The sequence below is a fragment of the Callospermophilus lateralis genome, unplaced genomic scaffold (assembly GCF_048772815.1).
Source record: "Callospermophilus lateralis isolate mCalLat2 unplaced genomic scaffold, mCalLat2.hap1 Scaffold_314, whole genome shotgun sequence".
NCBI classification, from domain to species: domain Eukaryota; kingdom Metazoa; phylum Chordata; class Mammalia; order Rodentia; family Sciuridae; genus Callospermophilus; species Callospermophilus lateralis.
Window position 1 is genome coordinate 1,035,534 of NW_027513751.1, and position 8,806 is coordinate 1,044,339.

The window sequence follows — 8,806 nt, forward strand, 5'->3', positions numbered from 1 at the left end:
TTCTATGGACTAAGACCTCTGAAATTGTGAGCCCTGAAATAAACTTTTCCTCCTCTGTAGTTGTGCTGGGATCCTTTAGTCATAGCAGACAAAAAAAAAATCTGACTAAAACAGAAGGGGAATGGGAAAAAAAGTTTGGTGATAGCAAATGATGATTTCTCCCATTTAACCTTCACTTACCCTTGGGAAGTTGGTAGTTCTTGTTTTATGAATGAAGAAACTGAGGCTTAGGAAGTTGCCTAAGATCACAAAACTAAGACAAGGCAGAGCTGGGCTGGCCTTACTGACCCTTCCAAGTGGCTTTCAGCCCTGCAGATAGCAAGGAAAGTGGCTGCCACTCTCCAGGGAGAATGTGTAAAGAGCCACACTTGCCAGTTGTCTTGAACTTTGAGGCAGTGAGAAACTTGGTTGGGATTCTTCCCAAGAATCCTTAAGGGAAGTGGAACCTTGATTGAGCCAAAGCTTTGTCTGGTCACCATCACCTGTTAGTGCTCAGAGAACAGCCCCAGAAAGCCCCTCCAGTAGAGGCTGCTTAGCTGTGTGACAAGGCAAGGCCCAGTTACACTCATAACATCAAAACATTAGCCTCTCCTAGAGACTGCAATTGTCTGACACAAGATGGGGTCCAAATCAGCCTTGAAAATAGCCACCTGCCTCCTAGGCCAAGCAGGAAAGATGGATGCCCCTTGGGTACAAAGGAATGCAACTGCCTTCACAGCATGTCTAGTTTGTGCCTGGCTCCAAGACAAAGAGAGCCGAGGAAGGGGGAAACCACGAGAGTGCAGTATGGTCTGGACCCCAGGAGTGTGGTGACTGCCAAAGTCAACATTAGGGTTAGGGTTTTATTACAATGCAAGAATTAAATCAGACAGCAAATGAATATCTGTGTTATCAACATCATCATCATAGCAAATTGAATAGCTCACTCAGATAGCTGAATAAAAATGATAATGATGATGATGATGATGATGATGATAGTGGTGGTCATAATGAAATAGGCAGCTGCAATAGCTGAACTGCACAGCAAATTGGATTCTCCCCAAAAATAAAAAAAAATAAATAAAATTTGTGCTACCATATGCAGGGTCCATGCTAAGCACATTATACCATTTCTTCCACTTTTCCTTAAAAAGTCCTTTGAGGTAGAGATGCCCATCTCTGCTTTGCAGATAAGGAAGACTGAGACCAGGTGACTCCTGACTAAAGCAGCATGGCTGTGTTGATCACAAACGGAAACGGAGGTCTACTTGGCCCCAGATAGTATGTTTCTGACTTCAGGAGATTTACTATGTCGTAAGTAAATCAGGGTTGATTATGCATTTTCAAAAACAAAATCATTTACTTGCTTTACAGGAGGAGTTCTTTAAAAAGTAGCTCTCACCTAGTGCATTTAACATAAAACCCTGATTATAAAGATTCATTTGGGAGAGAGCATTTTCAAGAATAATCCTTCCCATCTGTATGGTTGCGATAGTATTTCACAGCACTGTCATGGGTATTATGTTAAACATCAACTTGAGTTTCTGGTGGTGGCTCCCGGTGGCATCCCGGGTGGTGGCGGTTTTGGTGCCCGAAGCCGGGAGAGCAGAGTCGTTCCCGGGCGAGGCGGCCAGGCTATGATTGCGGGTCCCCGGCATCCCGCTCCGGCCAGCCAGCGTCCCTGTCTCAGCCTGTGCCGGTGCCCGTGCCCGAGCGATTTCCTCAGCCCGGCCCCGAGGCGCGGTTGTTGGCGGCGCCCCTGGCGCGCCCCCTCCTCCGATGGCGGCGGAAATCCAGCCCAAGCCGCTGACCCTCAAGCCGATCCTGCTGCAGCGGGTCGAGGGGTCTCAAGAGGTGGTGAATATGGCTGTGATCGTGCCCAAAGAGGAGGGCGTCATCAGTGTCTCAGAGGACAGGACAGTTCGTGTTTGGTTAAAGAGAGACAGCGGGCAGTACTGGCCAAGCATATACCATGCAATGCCTTCTCCATGTTCATGCATGTCTTTTAACCCGGAAACCAGAAGACTGTCCATAGGTCTAGACAATGGTACAATCTCAGAGTTTATTTTGTCAGAAGATTATAACAAGATGACTCCTGTGAAAAACTATCAAGCGCATCAGAGCAGAGTGACGATGGTCCTGTTTGTCCTGGAGCTGGAGTGGGTGCTGAGCACGGGACAAGACAAGCAGTTTGCCTGGCACTGCTCTGAGAGTGGGCAGCGCCTTGGAGGTTATCGCACCAGTGCTGTGGCCTCAGGCCTGCAATTTGATGTTGAAACCCGGCACGTGTTTATTGGTGACCACTCAGGCCAAGTAACAATCCTCAAACTGGAGCAAGAAAACTGCACCCTGGTCACAACATTCAGAGGACACACAGGTGGGGTGACTGCTCTCTGTTGGGACCCAGTCCAGCGGGTATTATTCTCGGGCAGTTCAGATCACTCTGTCATCATGTGGGACATCGGCGGGAGAAAAGGAACAGCCATTGAGCTCCAAGGACACAATGACAAAGTCCAGGCTCTCTCCTATGCACAGCACACACGACAGCTCATCTCATGTGGTGGTGACGGTGGCATAGTCGTCTGGAACATGGATGTGGAGAGGCAGGAGACACCTGAGTGGCTGGACAGCGATTCCTGCCAAAAGTGTGATCAGCCTTTCTTCTGGAACTTCAAACAAATGTGGGACAGTAAGAAAATTGGCCTAAGACAGCACCATTGCCGCAAATGCGGGAAAGCTGTCTGCGGCAAGTGCAGCTCCAAGCGCTCCTCCATTCCCCTGATGGGCTTCGAGTTTGAAGTGAGAGTCTGTGATAGCTGCCATGAAGCCATCACTGATGAAGAACGTGCACCCACAGCTACCTTCCATGACAGTAAACATAATATTGTGCATGCGCATTTTGATGCAACCAGGGGATGGTTACTGACTTCTGGAACCGAAAGTCATTAAGATGCACTGGCTTTCACTGGAGGCTGTGAGGTGGAACAGGGACCATTACATGTGCAGCCCTTGCCTGGAAGAATCCAGACTCATCCACAAGTGGGCTGCACTCAGCTGCTCTGCTTTACAGAAGAGAAAGTCTGGACCTGCCCTACTGTGGCACAGCACTAAGTGTCACAGGGCATGAACAGGCAGTTGCTATACCCTCCCTGTCTTCAGCCTCAGACCACTCTCAAAAGTCACAGGTCATTGTAGTACAATGTGGTAGAGGCGGAAGGGCCTCGTCAGGGGGGCACCTGCCAAGTGAAATAGAAAGATCTTTCTCAACTTAGAGTGGAAGGAACTCACTCAACAGCGCCATCTAAGGGACCCTCTCTGCAGAGGCAGGAGCACGTGACAGGGCTTGGAACAGCTATTTCTTGCTATTACATTTTTTGCCCTTTTTTAAGACTCACGTATCATATGTCCATAACTGAATTCTAGAACATCTATGTTTACATTTAAACTTTAGCTTAGCTTTACAACCAGGAACCACATATCAAACCCTCAGTGGTTTTAGTTGATAGTTCTACCTACACATTAGCCTTTCCACCAAGAAGCTTCTTTGGTTCTAACCTGGTAGCAGTATCTAAAAATTAGACCTGTGCCAATTGGAGTAGAGTCCCTCCCTTATATTTTCTAATTCAAGGGAGTTTTTAACAGTAGATAGCCCTTGTCAGAGATGTTGAAAAGGAGATTAAAACTTTGAGTGAAATATGAATTTGATAGTCCTTCTTAAAGTCCCTTCTAATCTTGTGATTTCATGATTCTGTGAATGTTCTTTATTACTGGACTAACCTAAACGGGTACTAGTCACATGGCTGATGTCACTCAGACACATGCGAGCATATCACCATACCTTTTTTGGTTTCTGTCACATCAAATGCATTGCTTTCTGAATTTTTCTGTCTAGAGCCTGATAGGTTTGGTTTTAGAAAAAAAAATGGTGAAGGTGGAAATTAATCATGGTACCATCTCATTAAAAATAAATACCTCAAAATATTCACCTTTATTGAGTCCAGAGTATTTGACTTCCTTGGGAGAAGTGTCTAAGAATTTCCAGTTGGTTCAAAAGTTAGATTTGGAAATTGTCCTTGATATTTATGATTTTTTAAAAATTCCCTTGGTTCTCTAGGATGCATGAGAGGGGAGCTATAACTCAAAAAAGAGGAATCTTGTTTAAAAAAAAGCATTTCTCATATATATTTTGCAATCACTTAAATGAAGGTCAGCTGTCTGTCAATAGCATACACCAATATGAAGAATGGACCAAAACACTTGTGTCGCTGTTAGCCATTGTTCTCAAATACTCATGTCTTATATGCCATTTGCCTTGCTTTTTAAATGAGTTTGTTTTTCAAGGTACTGTCAAATTGCAAAAGAAAATCTTTATATAGAAAGTATAAAAACTTTTCCTAACTGGACGACAGGGAAGGTGCTAGCTAGCCCCACATCAGTACCTGCCCACCACTGTGTTCATAACCAGGGTTGCTTTTCCATGCTGCCCGGCCGTCAGGCTGTGGCCCACATCTGGACCTGGCTGCAGCAGGCATGTTACTTTATGGTTTCTTTTTCCTTTTTCTGGAATGAGATTCTCTGAGGGGTCAGGCTGAGGATGTCATAAGCCTGAAGCTGGACCAGCTCTCTCCAGGGTGGTTCTGGCCAGCCTCCCGTGCTATATGCCACTGATTCCCCCAACCAACCCAACCAGTCCTGAAATTGACCTCCTGATGAAGTGGTCTGAGCAAGAAGGTCCTGTGATGTTGAGATGCCTGCATCCAGCCCTCCATTAATTGCTGCTGAGCCTTGTGTGTTCACTCTGCTCATTTCCCCACTGTGCCGCCCTCTAACCTCTAATATATACATGTAGCCATTACCAACGTTAAGACTCTCATGCAGAGTTGCCTCCATGGTTTAAAATAAATGTCTGTGAATACCTGCCTGCAAAAAAAAAAACAAAAAAAAAAAAAACATCAACTTGACTCACACAAAAGCTCATCACTCTTTTTCTCTATGGCAACACCATCTATTCAGTATCTGTCAGTGGTTAAAAAAGCAGTTGGTGCTGCCAAAGTCCTGAATTTGATTCTCAGCTCTGCTAATTACTGGCTCTGTTAAGTGTGAGCAAGCTTACCTAGCATTTCAGAGTCTCAGTCTCTTCATCTGTAAAGTGGGCACAAAAGTTAATTGGGGGTATACATAACAAATGTTAAGCCCTTATCTTCCTGTGCCCCAGAATAAGTGTGGAATGCCACTTGTGATTTTCTATGTTCACCACAAGCTCCTAAGGACAATTTGACTTCCCATGTGGAAAGTTCTGGTAATACTGCTGTAACATACTGATGTTCTGTTCAATCTCAAGAGAACTTTCCAAGCATCCTCAGGTCCTGGTAGCACAGGGAGGCTGATGAATTGGGCTTTCTTGAAAAGCCAAACTATCATGCTGAGTCCAGGGTGGAGGAAATTTCCCCAGTCTCTTCCTGTCCTGTCTGCCCCTCAAGGACCTCATCAGAGTAGAGGAACCCAGAGTCTTGTGGTCAGAGCAGGCACTAGAGATAGCACAGCAGGACATAGCAGGCAGGCAGCTTGGCCTCTGAGGTGTAGGTGAGATATCTGGCTGGTACCAGAGAGCAGAACCCTGCTTGCCACTGGAGGCCTTTGCAGCCCTCTTCTCCCATCTCTGCCTCGTTTTTTCTTGCCTTGCTCACAGTATTCTTGTATCCTGGACAGGTACCTTGGAAGGCCCAAATAAGAGAGGTACCTGAGTCCAGCATGGAGAAACACAAACCACACCTTCCCTCTTTCATATGCTCGGCATCCTTAGGAATAAAGCCAGTTGAATATTCAGATCTAGAATTCAGGAAAGAGGTCGGGACTGGAGACCAAGACTTAGGGTGAAGTCTCAAGAGTACCCATGTGGTCACCCGGGGTGGGTGGGTGTATATCATGAGAAGAAACAAACAGATGGAGTTTATTGCAATGATTAGGAGGAAATGAAGATGTGATCTGGCCCATGGTAGTGACAATGGAAGGAAAATTACTGAGGTATAGTCAATAGGATGTGGTTTCTGCTGATTGGAGAGTTAGGGAAACAATAAAGAGAGGTGATTCAAGGTTGACTAAATCCAGCCCTTTCCTACCCCCTCCTCTGCCCAGGGGTAGCTGGGCAGGTAGCTTTACCTTTGTGCTACTACTGATTTCCACCATGGTAAAACTCGCAGCCTGCTATGATTTTCTATGAATGTGTCAGCATTTGTGCTTCTGTCAACACAGCACTGATTGACTTCTGTTTGGGTTCAGTGAGCCACCCGCCCCCCCCCCACACACACACACACTCCAGCCCTCACTCTCTCTCTTCCTGTTGTGTTTTTCTTCATAGCACTAACCTGCAAAGATAATTATTTATTTCTTTTCTATTTCCCTCAGCCAGCACTAAGCTAGGGATAGAGTTGGTCTGCTTTGTTCACAGTTATATTCTTAGGGCCTAGAAGAGGGGTCAAGATGCTCAGAACCCATTTGCTGAATATCTCCTGCCCTTTCACATCCCCAGGTTCAATGTCCCTCATCCCAATGCTGCACACATGGCCTGGCTTGTAATTATCCTCCACACAGCAGTTCAAAGGGTATCTACATTGCTCTGCTCTGAATAATTGGACTGTTACTGGATAAAAACACTGATAAACAGGACCAGTTACATAAATTGTAGGATACCAGGCAAAATAAAAATGTCACACCCTGGTTCAAAAGTTATTAAGAATCTCAAAATGGCCACTGCAAAGCAGAAGCATGGTGGCTTCTGAGCACGGGGTTCATGGGTTGCTAGGCCCTGCAGCCTGCCCTGCTGATGAGGACCAGGCCTTAGAAGGCTGTCAATCCCAGGCACTGGATTTATATTTTGTCATGTAGAAAGTAAGCAACAGCAGAAAGATTTTGAACAGAGGTGACATTTAAAGTTTATTTTGTTGTTTCCCAACTATAGGTCATAATCACTGTGAAAAATATGCCCAAATACAGTAAAGTATAAAGCCCTCTTAATCTCTTCCTACTGCCTCTAGCCCTGCAGGCGACCGATCCCAAAGGAGCCAGTGAGCATTTGGTTAATTTCCTTCATCTTTCTGAGTTTGTTTTTTTCTATGTCATAGAGTTAAGAGGGCACTTCAGCAACAACTTTGCATCCTGCTTTGTTCGTGTGAGGTTGAAAGGAGGAGGAAGGGGACTTTTTAAATACATGTCTAGGGAGATGGGCATGAATACGTGCCACAGTCCAGCTGGGCACAATTCAGGAGCCACTTGTCAAAAGAAACTAACTTTATTTTTAGAACCACACAAGATAAACAAAACAGCTCCTCAGGAAAAAACCCTCAGAGCCCAACTGCCACCACCGGCTTCTCACAAGCCACACACCCCAACAACCTCCTCCTCCCACAATCCTCCCTCTCTTGAGGCCGATTGGCTGGGTCGCATGGGCGGAGCCAAAAAAGTCCCCCAATGAGCAGCTCCGTGGTCTGAAAGGGCAGGGAAACAGCCCAATGAGCATCACCGCAGAGGAGCCAATCAGCTAGATGTTGCTGGGGCCGCTGTGAGCCAATCATCAGCTGTCAGTCTGAAAGTTTGCTGGGGCCCCTACGGCTGTGGCTCTCAACATCTCCCCCTCTCTGTTTAAACAACAAGCACGTGGCTTAGGGACCGTGCCTGCCTTAGGTTGTCCAATAGTACATATGGTCCTTACCCGTTATCGGATGAGCTGACCTCAAGGCGTCAGCCTCCTGTCTTAGGTTGGTACCATAGTAATTGGATCTTACCCGTCATTGACTACCAGTCCAGTATATAGCCACACCTGTGTAGAGGTCTTTGTACCAGCGGGGGGGTGAGGTTCTTTGCCTCACCTCTGTTGGCCCCCAAATTTTAGCTGAACGATCATGACAAACAGAAGGGAGGAAGATATACCAAGCCAGCTGACGGCTCCTTTTGGAAAAATTGTACCACCGATGACACCATCAGCATAAATACCCCAACACTACCAGAAGTCGCTGCACCAACAGATAGTTCACAATGCATACAAGTGAGTTCACAATGCATATAAGTGATACATAGTCCAGGCAAGTTCTGCAAGCAGTTCAGTGATGGCTATTGCAGAAGCTGTAGATTGGTTTTATCTTTGTCTTCATGCACTGGGATGAAGATAGGAATTCTGGCAATAATGGCTAAAGAAAAATTATATAACATTATATAACATTCCAGAAGGCACTAAAAGAAAACAATTTTCTTAGCAATTTATATTGTCTTCACTGAAGATGGGAATTCTGGCAATAATGGCTAAAGAAAAAATTATGTAACATTCCAGAAGGCACTAAAAGAAAACAATTTTCTTAACAATTTACATTATCTTTAAGAGAATTATTAAATATAATGAAAAGGAAAGGTGAAAGTAAACAAACAGATCTGTTAACCTCCTTTTTTGTTCACATTATAAAACAATCTTCAACTGCTGTTTACCCAATTTAAATTAAACCATTTAAATCACGTGAATAAAAAAAAAATTATTTGGATCCATTTTTTCATGAGCGCTCATCATATATGACATATGGACATACGTACATTCAAACACAAAACACAAGTGTGCACACATAATACATATGACACATAACATAATAGTAAAGGCCTTATAACTTTTTTCAGGTGAAATCTCCATTGCAATGTTTAAAAACTCTATAGTCAAAAAATAGGACTGATCAGCAAAACATTAACCTAGGTCTGTATGAGCTCAAAAAAAAAAAAATATGGGAAAGGGCAATAATAAAATAGATATTGAAAAAAGCATTCTGGTTCTGTCGCAGATGTAAGAATA

At 44.8% G+C, this 8,806-nt stretch overlaps 1 pseudogene; it reads left to right on the forward strand.

Moving 5' to 3' along the window:
- The first annotated feature begins 1,591 nt into the window (after window positions 1–1,591).
- On the forward strand, window positions 1,592–2,928 carry LOC143640504 (WD repeat and FYVE domain-containing protein 2 pseudogene; annotated as a pseudogene).
- The last annotated feature ends 5,878 nt before the right edge of the window (window positions 2,929–8,806 follow it).